We start from the raw sequence: 13,244 nt of genomic DNA, 5'->3' as shown, positions 1-13,244 counted from the left end.
CCTTCTTCGCCCCTCCCCGATTTCTCTCACACTGGGAGACTTATCACCGCCGCGCTTCTCTCTCTCCCTCCCTCTCTTTCTCTGTCTCTCCAGATGGATGATGGAAGCGGTCCTGTAGTATGAAATACAAATCTTGTATTTTGCTTCCAATGTTTAAAATAATCAGGCAAAATTAACCAAGATTTTCTTCTTTCACGTACTTAACCTCCAAAAAATAAAAATTAAACAAAAGATCTAAGTTTTAAAAGTTAAATAAAATGAAACAAAACAAACTTCAGTATTCTAAACTAGGCATTTTTTACACAATTATATTATTTACATTCTATTTCTCATATTCTGAGTTCTACATTTTTACCTATTATTTCCAATAGCCTTTCTTAAGACTCTCAATCTTAATAATTGTTACTACTAATAAAAATATAATATCCTAGTTTATTAACATACAATAGTGCCCGGCAGTTCACCCAGGAGTGGACATTTGGGCTTTTGATTATTTTTAGGTATTATAAATCAGTTATAAATGTCCTCCAAAAATTAGAAGTTTAAAAAAATTATTTGTATTATAGTAGTTGAAAGGTAAGATTACCAACTGAAATGGTATAATAGTTAAGAATGTGAGACCAGCCTGGCCTGGTGAAATCCCGTCTCTACTAAAAATACAAAAATTAGCCAGGCGTGGTGGCAGACGCCTGTAATCCCAGCTACTCAGGAGGCTGAGGTAGGAGAATCACTTGAACCCGGGACAGAGCGAGACTGCCTCTCAAAAAAAAAAAAAAAAAAAGAGAGAGAGAGAATGAATGTGTTCTTGGATCTTGAAAATGTTACATTTAAGCAAAGCTGCTTTTTTTGGAGGGGGGGATTGTGTGTGTGGGGGGGGGTTGGTTTATTTTGTTTTGTTTTTTGTTTTGAGACGGGGGCTCACTCTGTCGCCCAGGCTGGAGTGCAGTGGTGCTATCTCGGCTCACTGCAACCTCCGCCTCCCCGGTTCAAGCGATTCTCCTGCCTCAGCCTCCCGAGTAGCTGGAATTACAGGCGCCTGCCACAAAATCCAGCTAATTTTTAGTGGAGATGGGGTTTCACCATGTTGGCCAGTCTGGTCTCAAACTCCTGACCTCAGATGAGCCACCCGCCTCAGCCTCTCAAAGTGCTGACAAAGCAAAGCTGCTTTTTTTTTTTTTTTGCTCTTTTTAAAAATTTTATTTAGAAGCCAACTTGTAGAAGTTAGCATAATTTTACAGATTATTAGAAAAATTCAATTATTTTCTCTCTGCAAACAGTTATAATAGGTTAGGAATAATAGATCAGAAATGTACTACATTACAAAACAGTGGCCTATAACTATCTGTACATTTACTGTGCACCTTAAGGAAAAGAATTTGACAGTGTGCTGTACTTACACTGCAGATAACATATTTTTATTCTAGCACACAAAACTGACCAGTGGTAGTGCTTGAATTTATAAATGGCCATTAAACACAATATTTAAACTCAGATGTATATTTAGCATGCTAAAAAGTGAACAAAATTTCAACTGAAGTTCTGTGGCTCATCAGTTCAAATGTTTCATGGCATTTTTTTCTTTAAATGAAAGATTTTGATATTGTAAAACAAATAATTTTACATAATAAATGCAAAAGGATAAAATTTTCTAAATTTTTAGAAAGAATATTTACATTCATTTTGTCATGGGTTTCGTGTGGCTCTTCTAAATATATTAATCATATTAATAAGACACGTCCTATACAATTTTCAGAGTCCATCTTCAATTAAAAACTGTAACAAAAATAAACAGTATGTAAAGAGTAACAAAAAGTAAATTAAATATACTAAACTCACACAACAGGTAGAATAAAATGAAACCAAATTACATAATGGCAGGTTATACATTTTAAAGAATCTCTTTCGGCTTAGTCAAATAAGATAGAAATTGAAATGCTAACTTACTGATTTCTGTGAGGTTTTCCCCACTGGTTCAAATGGGAAAATTTGATATAAATCTAATATTTTATTTCTGTACATTTAACATGTTTCAATATAATCTGCAGTCTCATGTATAGCTTGTCAATAATGCCATCATCACTATATGTCAAAAAAAAAAACTGCTTACTAGAAATGCTAAACACTGGAAAAAAATGGAATTTTATACATTTGTTTTCTTAAATTTTGACAGATATTCTTCAAAAAGTTAAAACTGCCTTCCACAAAATTTTGTGTGACAGGCAAAAAGTGTGAATTCCATCGAAAAGGCACTGTTAACAATACTCAGAATAATCTGACAAGGTCTACATCAATGTCTGAGTAAAGAATAGGTAAATAGACAAACCCTCAAAAAAGACAGCATTATTGTTTAAATATACTATAGCTATATAAAAAGAAATAAAGTGACACACAGAAATGACCCTTAGCAAAGCTGTTTTTAAACTTCAGAATATTCCATCATCTTTAAAAAATGTTCTCATTAATAAATGTGATTTTTTTAATTGCAAGAGTTTATACCTCTGACTGTAATTTTTTTAGACAAGTAAATATTTTACTTAAATACTTCCTCAAGATATCAGGAATTCTTATTACATTTCCTAATGTCCTCTTGCATATAGCATTTTCTATTACTGAACTCCTGTTAGTATTATATTTGAACAATTATAGTTTGGTTACTACTATAAAAACCAAAATACTTTAGAATTAGAAAAATGTGTTTAAATATATAGTAGTATATATTAAATATATAGTAATGTATATTGACTTCAGAAAGGAAGTTTTTACCACTCTGGTAAAATCAGAGAAACTAGATAACTTGTCCAGGGTCACACATCATTTAGTGATAAAACCACTAACATCTTTCAGTGACCAGTGATCTTTATGTTTTGTCTTTTTATTTTATATTAGTTATGTTTTAATTATACCAATTCAGGCTGGGCATGGTGGCTCACACCTGTAATCCCAGCACTTTGGGAAGCCAAGGCACGTGGATCACCGGAGGTCAGGAGTTCGAGACCAGCCTGGCCAACATGGCAAAACCCCATCTCTACTAAAAATACAAAAATTAGCCGGGCGTGGTGGTGCACACCTATAATCCCAGCTACTCGGGAGGCTGAGGCAGGAGAATCACTTGAATCCAGGAGGCAGAGGTTGCAGTGAGCCGAGGTCACACCGCTGCACTCCAGCCTGGGCAACAGAGCAAGACTCTTTCTCAAAAAATAAATAAATAAATAAATAAATAAATAAATAAATAAATAAAATAAAAAATTGATTACACCAATTCAACTTATAATGAAAACCAATTTGTACCTATGAAGATTAGAAACATTAACATGTTTCATAAATAAGAGTAGCTAATTAATACATTTCACACTTGGAAGCCCTTTCTTTCCCAGAAAACTGTCTTTGTATGTGTGAAGCATGGATGAGTAGTCACAAGCTTTTGTCTGTTGCCTTGGCATTACCTTTTGTTAACAACTACTGAACCGAATTGGTACCATTTTTAACGAAAGAATGACATCTTGTGGCATAATGCTCTAATTACAATAAAAAAATTTATTATCTGAAAGCTGTAATTAAGAGATACTCCAGAGACCATGCTTCGCTGTCACAAACATTGTTCCCAGAGTAAAAAGTAAGGGCACGTAGATATACAATATCAGAAAAGGGGAGTTATTTTTTTAAAAACTGTGGCATAATATGCATAACATAAAATTTGTTGTTTTAACTATTTTTAGGTGTACTCTTCAGTGACATTAAAAAGGTTCACATTGTTGTGCAACCATTATAGCTATCCATCTCCAGAACTTTTTTTCGTCCTCCAAAACTGAAACTCTGTACCCATTCCTCCCTTCCCCCAGCCCCTGGCAACCATCATTCTACTTTCTGTCTCTGTGAATTTGACTACTCTAGATACCTTATGGTAAGTGTAATCCTACAGTATTTGTCCTTTGTGATTGGCTTATTTCACTTAACACAATGTCTTCAAGGTTTATCTGTGTTATAGTATGTATCTGAATTTATTTCACTTTTAAGTCTGAATAATATTCCATTGTATGTATACACCACATTTTGTTTACCCACTTAGGTTGTTTCCATACCTTGGCTATTGTAAATAATGCTGCAATTAACATGAAAGTGCAGATATCTTTATGAGGTGGTCATTTCATTTTCTTTGGATATATGCCCAGAAGAGGAATTGCTGGGTCATATACTAGTTGATTTTTAATTTCTTTACAAATCTCCATACTGTTTTCCATAATGGCTGTACCAATCTACATTCTCACCAAGAGTGTACAACCTTTTCCCCACATCCTTGCCAACATTTATCTTTTGACTTTTTGGTAATAGCCATCCTAACGGGTGTGAGGTAGTGTCTCATAGTGGTTTTGATTTACAGTTCCCTGATGATTAATGGTGTTGAGCACCCTTTCATATACCTGTTGGTGATTTTCATGTTTTCTTTGGAAAAATGTGTATTCAGGTCTTTTTGCCCATTTTAAAATCAGGTTATTTGTTTTTCTACCCTTGAGTTGTATGAGTGCTTTATAAATTTTGGACAGTAAACCCTTATTTGATATATGGTTCACAGATATTTTTTCCCAATCTGTAGCTGCCATTTATTTGTTGATTGTTTCCTTGGCTGTGCAAAAGCTTTTTAGTTTCATGTAGTACCATTTATTTATTGTTGCTTTTGTGGCTTGAGCTTTTGGTGTGATGTCCAAAACTCATTGCCAAGGCCCATGTCCAGGAGATTTTCCCTTATGTTCTCTTCTGGGAGTTTGATAGTTCCTGGTCTTACAATTAGGTTCTTTATCCATTTTGAGTTGATGTTTCTGTATAGTGTAAGATAATGATCAAATTTCATTCTTTTGCATATGGAAATCCAGTTTTCCCAGCACTATTGAGACTACCCTTTCCCATTGTGTCTCTTGTCAAAAATTAGTTGACCATATATGTTTGAATTTATTTCTTGGTTCTCTATTCTGTTCCATTGTTCTATGTGTCCATTTTTATCCCAGTACCATTACTGTTTTGATTAATAAAGCTTTATAATATAATTTTTTTTGAGACAGGGTCTCGCTGTGTTGCCCAGCCTGGAAGGCAGTGGCATGATCATGGCTCACTGCAACCTCAAACTCTGGGCTCAAGCAATTCTCCCACATCAGCCTCCTGAGTAGCTGGGACTACAGACATGTGCCACCACACCTGGATAATTTTTTCTACTTTTCATAGAGACACAGTGTCACTATGTTGCCCAGGTTTGTCTCAAACTCCTGGGCTAAAGCAATCTTCCTGCCTCAGCCTCCAAAAGTGCTGGGATTATAGACTTTAATGTAATTTAAAATCAGGAAGCATAATGCCTCCAACTTTGTTTTTCTTTCTCAGAATTGTTTTGGTAATTCATGGTCTTTTATGTTTCCATACAAATTTTAGGATTGCTTTTTCCATTTCTGTGAAGAATGGCATTGGGATTTTTGTAGGGATTGTGTTGAATCTGCATACTGCTTTAGGTAGTATGGATATTTTAACAATATTAATGCTTACAATCCATGAGCATGGGGTAGCTTTCCATTTATTTGTGTTTTCTTCAATTTCTTTCATGAATGTTTTACAGTTTTCAGTGTAATTTTTATACCTCAGTTAAATTTATTCCTATTTTATTTTATTTTACTTTTTCATCCTATCATAAATGGGATTGTTTTCTTGCATTCTTTTTCTGTTAGGTCATTATGTGTATAAAAATGCTACTGATTTTTGTATGTTCATTTTGTATCCTGACACTCTACTCAATTCATTTAGTGGTTCTAATAGGTTTTTGTGAAATCTTTAAAGTTTTTAAAAATAAGATAATGTCATCTGAAATAGAGATAATTTTACTTCTTTTATAATTTAGACACTTTTTATTTTTCTGTCTGATTGCTCTTGGTAGTACTTCTAGTACTGTGTTACACAGAAGTGGTGAGACTGGGCATCCTTGCCTTTGTCTTTTACTACATCTTAGAGGAAAAGTTTTCAGTATTTCCCCATTGATTATATGAGGAACTAACATTATATGTTAGCTGTGGGTTTTTCATAAATGGCTTTTATTATGTTGAGGACTTTTCCTTCTATACCTAAATTATTGTGAGTTTTTATCAAGAAGAAATGTTGGACTTTATTGAATGCTTTTCCCAAATCAATTGAGATGATCATGTGGTTTTTATCTTTCATTCTGTTAAATCTATCACATCGATTGATATGCATATGTTACACCAGACTTGCATGGCTAGGATAATTCTCATTTGGTCATGATGTATAATCTTTTTTATGTATTGTTAAATTCAGCTTGCTAATATCTTATTGAGAATTTTTGCATTGATATTCATCAGAGAGATTGTCCTATAGTTTTCTTTTCTTGTGATGTCTTTCACTTAGGTATCAAAGTGAAGATGGCCTCATAAAGTTTATTTGGAAATATTCCCTCTAGCTTTATTTTTTGGAAGAGTTGTATTAAGAAGCATTGGTATTAATTCTTCTTTGGTTTGGCAGAATTCAGTGTGAAGCCATCTGGTCCTGGGCTTGGCTTTTCTTTGTTGGGCAGTTTTTTATTTTTTTTTGTTTGTTGGCTTTTTTTTTTTTTTTTTTTTTTGAGACAGAGTTTCGCTGTTGTTGCTCAGGCTGGAGTGCAATGGCGCAATCTCGGCTCACCGCAACCTCTGCCTCCCAGGTTCAAGCGATTCTCCTGCCTCAGCCTCCCAAGTAGCTGGGATTACAGGCATGCGCCACCACCCCAGCTAATTTTGTATTTTTAGTAGAGACGGGGTTTCTCCATGTTGGTCAGACTGGTCTTGAACTCCCAACCTCAGGTAATCCACATGCCTTGGCCTCCCAAAGTGCTGGAATTACAGGCATGAGCAACTGCGCCCGGCGTTTCTTGGTTTTTTTTGAGATGGAGACTTGCTCTGTCGTCCAGGCTGGAGTGCACTGGCTCACTGCATTGGGTCATTTGGCTCACTGCAACCTCCACTTCCCAGGTTCAAGCAATTCTTGTGCCTCAGCCTCCTAAGTAGCTGGAATTACAGGCACCCACCACCAGGCCCAGCTAATTTTTGTATTTTTAGTAGAGATGGGGTTTCGCCATGTTGGCCAGGCTGGTCTTGAATTCCTCACCTCAGGTGATCTGCCTGCCTTGGCCTCCCAAACTGTTGGGATTACAGGCGTGAGCCACCGCTCCCAGTTTTTTATTACTACTTCAATCTCTTTATTTGTTATTAGTCGGCTCATGCCTTCTATTTCTTCCTGACTCGATCTTGGTAGGTTGTATTTTTCTAGGAATTTATCCATTTTTTCTAGGTTATCCAATTTCTTGGCATATACTTGTTCATAATAGTCCATTATAATCTTGTTTTTTATTTCTGAGACATCTGTTGTAATTTCTTCACTTTGATTTTTTGAGTCTTCTCTTTTTCTCTTAGATGATTTATCAATTTTATTTATTTGTTCAAAAAACCAACTCAGTTCTATTCTATGGCTTTTCTGTTCTCTGTTTTATTTCGGTTCTGATTTTCATTGTTTCCTCCCTTCTATTAATTTTGGGGTTAGTTTATGCTTCTTTTTCTAGTTCCTTGAGGCATAATGTTAAACTATATGGGATCTTCTTTTTTAAGGTAGGCATTTGTTGCTATAAACTTCTCTCTTAGAACTGCTTTTGCTGCAGATGTGTTATGTTTCCATTGTCATTTGCCTCAAGATTTTTGTAAATTTACCTTTTGATTTCTTCTTTGATCCATCGATTGTTCAAGAGCATGTTGCTTAATTTCCACATACTTGTGAATTTTTAAAGATTCCTTCTGCTATTGATTTCTAGTTTCATACCTCTATGGTCTGAAAAAATACTAGATACGACTTTATAAGCTTGTTAATACTAGTTTTGTGGCTTAACATATGCTCTATCCTGGAGAATGTTCCATGTACACTAGAGAGAAAATGTGTATTCTGCTGCTGTTGGGTGGAAAGTTCTCTGAATATCTGTTAGGTTCATTTGGCCAAAAGTGCAATTCAAGTCCAGTATTTCCTTATTAATTTTCTGTTCAGTTGCTCTATCAGTTGTTGAAAGTGGGATATTGAAGTCTCCTACTATTATTGTATTGCTGTCTGTTTCACCCTTTATGTTCATTAATATTTGCTTTATGTATTTAAGTATTCCAATGTTAGGTTCATATATATTTACACTCGTTGTGTCCTCTTGATGGATTGACCCGTTTATCATTAAATAATGACCATCTTTGTCTCTTGTGACAGGATTTGACTCAAAGTCTATTTTATCAGATGTAAGTATAGCAACCTCTGCTTTTTTTTTTTTTTTTTTTTTTTTTTTTTTTTGAGACAGGGTCTCATTCTGTTTTCCAGGCTGGAGTGCAGTGGCACAAACATTGCTTACCACAGCCTTGACCTCTTGGGCTCAAGTAATCCCCCTGCCTCAGCCTCCTGAGTAGCTGGAACTACAGGTGCATGCCACCACGCTTGGCTAATTTTTACATTTTTTTGTAGCAATGAGGTCTCCCTACATTGCCCAGGCTGGTCTCCAACTCCTGGGCTGAAGCGAGCCTCCCACCTTGGCCTTCCAAAATGCTGGGATTGCAGGTGTGAGCCACCATGCCTGGCCTCCCTGCTGTCTTTTGGTTACCATTTGCATATAATACCTTCTTTCATCTCTATTTTCAGCCTGTGTGTATCCTTAAAGCTTAATCCATCTCCTGTAGATAGCATATAGTTGGATCTTGTTTTAAAAATCTATTTAGCAATTCTATGTCTTTTGATTGGGGAATTTAGTCCAATTACATTCAAGATTATTATTAAAGGAAGGACTTACTATTTTTACTTTGTTATTTTATATCTGGTTGTTTTGTAGAATCTTTGTTTATTTCTGGTTGTTTTGTAGCACCTTTATTTCTTTTTTAATTAAAAAATTTGATAATCCTCTGTAGTACTAAGCTTTGTTTTCTTTCTCTTTATTGTTTGCATAACTGCTATGGTTATCATGAGGCTTACGTAAAACAACTTATAGTTATAGTCAACTGTTTTTAGCTGATAACATCTGTTACATGCAAAAACTCTGGACTTTTCTCCTCTACATACTGTGTTTTTTTTTTCTTTTTTTTTTTTAAGAGACAAGGTCTTGCTACATTGTCTAAGTGATCCTCCCACCACAGCCTCCTGAGTAGCTGAGTTTACAGGCATATGCCATGCCCAGCTACACAATTTGTGTTTTTGATGTCACAATTTACACCTTTTTATATTGTATATTATTTAACAACTTATTATAGCTTTTGTTATTTTTTTGACCATTTTGACTTCTGACCTTTATACTAGAGATATGTATGCTTTACATACTACCAGTACAGTATTGGAATATTCTGGGTTTATCTACATATTTATCTCTACTAGTGAGTTTTATACTTTCATTTGTATTCATAATAATTATTATCCTTTTGTTTATACTGGAACTTCATGGCTGTGCATGGTGGCTCATACCTATAATCTCAACACTTTGGAGGCCAAGACAGGAGGATCACTGGAGTCCAGGAGTTTGAGACCAGCCTAAGCAAGATGGCAAGACTCCATCTCTATAACAAATAAATAAATAAATAAATATTAGCTGGGCACAGTGGTACATACCTATAGTTCCATCTACTTGGGAGGAATTCAAAGTGGCAGTGAATCATGATTGTGCCACTGAATTCCAGCAACAAAGCAAGACCCTGTCAAAAAAAGAAAGAAAGAAAAGAAGGAAAGAAGGAAGGGAAGGAAGAAAGGAAGAAAGCAAGAAAGCCTAGCACTTTGGGAGGCTGAGGCAGGTGGATCACCTGAGGTCAGGAGTTCAAGACCAGCCCGGGCAACATGGTGAAACCCCGCCTGTACTAAAAATGCAAAAATTAGCCAGGTGTGGTGGCAGTTGCCTGTAATCTCAGCTACTCGGGAGGCTGAGGCAGGAGAATTGCTTGAACCCAGGAGGCGGAGGTTGCAGTGAGCCAAGATTGCACCATTGCACTCCAGCCTGGGGGACAAGAGCAAGACTTCGAAGAAAAAAAAAAGGAAAGAAAGAACCTTCCATTAGGCATTTCTTGTAGGGCAGACCTAGTAGTGATGAGTTTCTTCAGCTTTTGCTTGTTTGGGAAAAACTTTATTTCTTCTTCACTTCTGAAGGCCAGCTTTGCTGGGTATGGTATTCTTGGCTGACAGTTTTTTTGTTTTTGTTTTTGTTTTTGTTTTCCTTTCAGTACTTTGAATATATAATCTTATTCTTTCCTGGCCTATAAGGTTTCTCCTGAGAAATCTACTGGTAGTCTAATGGAGATTCCCGTATATGTGACTTGACACTTTTCTCTTGCTGCTTTTAAAATTCTTTATTTTTCTTTAAATTTTGACAGTTTGATTATCATGTGCCTTGGTGAGGATGTCTTTGGGCTGTATTTATTGGGGGATCTTTCAGTTTTATGAATCTGCCTCTCTATATCTGTCCCAAGACTTGAAAGATTTTTTTAGCAATAATTTCACTAAATAAGCTTTCTTTTTCATTATTCTTCTCCTTCTTTAACTCCTATAATGTGAATATTTGTTCACTTAATGGTGTATATTTAGTTATTATTATAAATAATAATAGCTAAACTAGTTAATCATAATAGTTAATATTTATTTAATACTTAGTCTTTTCTTTTCATTGAAACAGGGTCTCCTTCTATCACCCAGGCTAGAGTAGAGTAGCATGATCATGGAACTTGTTGCCTCAAGTTCCTGGACTCAAGGGATCCTCCCACCTTAGCCTCCTGAGTAGCTGAGATTATAGGCACATGCCACCAACAGCTGGCTTTTTTTTTTTTTTTTTTTTTTTAGACGGAGTCTTGCTCCGTCACCCAGGCTGGAGTGCAGTGGCGCAATCTCGGCTCACTGCAAGCTCTGCCTCCCAGGTTCACGCCATTCTCCTGCCTCAGCCTCCCGCATAGCTGGGACTACAGGTGCCCGCCACCATGCCTGGTTATTTTTTTCTATTTTTCACAGAGACTAGGTTTCACCGTGTTAGCTAGGATGGTCTCGATCTCCTGACCTCATAATCTGCCCGCCTTGGCCTCCCTAAGTGCTGGGATTACAGGCGTGAGCCACCGTGCCCGGCCTAATTTTTAAACAAATTTTTTTGTAGACATGAGGTCTCCCTATGTTGCCTAGGTTGGTCTCAAATTCCTGGGCTCAAGCAATCCCCCCACATCAGCCTCTCAACGTGCTGGGATGACAGGCATGAACTATCACGCCTGGCTAATACTTAGTATTTTCTAAGTGTGTCATGTATGAACTCATTTCTTCCTTATGACAATTCTATAAGTACAGGTTTATGATCTATTATTTACAATTCTGAAATTGAAAATGGTCTGAAAACCACACTTTTAAAAACTCACCTATAGTCCCAGCTACTCATGAGGCTGAGATGGGAGGACTGCTTGAGCCCAGGAGTTCAAGACCAGCCTTGGAAACAACAAGATGCCATCTCCAAATATATATATTTGGCAGCAAATCCTGGCCTGAACTGGCAATGCTTATCTATAGTCTTTTACTTATTCCTCTTATTATGGTTAGTCATACATTTTGCTGCAGCTCTATAAATGTATATGATTATAGAGTACTGCCCTAGAAGCTGTTGGGATGTTGCATAATACAAGGTATATTCATTGGATTACTTTTCAAAACCTAAATAGTTTTTAACTCAGAAAATCATCTGGCAGGGGTGATGAACTGGTATAGATAAGGGTGGTGAACTGGTACTATTATTATCCCCGTTTCACAGCTGAATAAATTGAGACTAGAAGTTGCCACTTACTCACGTTTCCATTGTTAACAAAAACAGTAAGCAATGTAGTTAACAATATTTTTGAGGGCTTCTTGTGGCAGTCACTTGGTTAAATGTTTTATGTGCATTAATTTAATCATCACCACAACCCTATGAGTACTATTATTATCCTCATTTCCCAGATGAAGCTTAGAGAGGTTCTAAAATCCCCCCTGGAGACACTGCGATTAAGTGTGGTGAGAAAGGATTTAAAAACAAGCCGGTCCAATATCAATATATTTGATTATTACACTATCCTTTACAAATCTACACCACCAGTCCTTTCCTCTCTTCTAATGCCATTTAGACTATATACCCAATTATCTGATATTAAAAAGGTTTAAAAAATATAACTAAGATCATTTTACCCACTTTCTTAAAACTCTACGACTTTCTACTTCATATGGAGCAAAGTCCAAATTCCTTACGATGACCCCTTTCTACTTCTCCCATCTCATTTCCCAACAGAGCAGACTTCTCTTACACCTTTGCACTACGTATACCCTCTTCCTGGAAGGCTCCCAGATTGTCACACATTTAGCTACCTCTTGTCATTTACTGCTCAGCTTAAGCTAATCCTGTTTTTCCCTGATTTACCCAGTAAGAGTAGGTCTTTAATCATACCATTAATCCCATCATTCTCTTTACATAGCACATAAATATATTTTCAATGTTTATCTATTTTCTTTTTCCTTTCCTTTGAATGTAAATTCAACCAGAGTAAGCATCTTGTCTGTTCTGGTTTCTTCAGAAGTTCCAATCTCTCATACGGTAGGTGCTTAATTTTGGCTAAATGATTGTTGTACACGATCAGTAAAAAGTATCTGCTTGTTATTGAATGGTGGGAGATAAAGCGATGAGGCAAGTAGGCGACTAAAGTGAAAGTGTAAAAATATCTTGAACATCAACTTGATTAGATGTTAATAGCATAAACACCGCCAAGCAGAGTTTCTGGTACAGAGAGGTGACAAACATTTGTTGAATGACTGGACAATAAATATTATTACTAGCTTGAACCTGGAGGCAAATTACTTAACCTTTCTGAGCTTAGTTTCCTTGTCCACGAAGATTAAAACTAACTTTTCAGGGTTTCCCTACAAATTATATGGATAATGCATGTCATGTGCCCAGCACACAGCAGGTACTTGTTAGTTGCTTTCTCTTTACATACATATATACTACTTTATGGTTTACAAAGTTCTTGTAAGCTCTTCTAGATCCATGACCTCATTTTATTCCCACAATCTTCTGCAGTGCTTCTCATTAGCCTCATTTTACAGATGAAAAACAGACTCAAGGATTGAGACATAGCCTCTTCAGGTAATGAGAAGCCAATGGACATGCTTTATAAGCATAGGAGCGACATGATAAAAAGCAGTGAGGTTTTTTGAAGATTAATCTGTTG

This window comes from Symphalangus syndactylus, chromosome 2 (genome assembly GCF_028878055.3).
Source record: "Symphalangus syndactylus isolate Jambi chromosome 2, NHGRI_mSymSyn1-v2.1_pri, whole genome shotgun sequence".
Classification (NCBI taxonomy): domain Eukaryota; kingdom Metazoa; phylum Chordata; class Mammalia; order Primates; family Hylobatidae; genus Symphalangus; species Symphalangus syndactylus.
Note: the sequence above shows the minus strand (reverse complement) of the source record.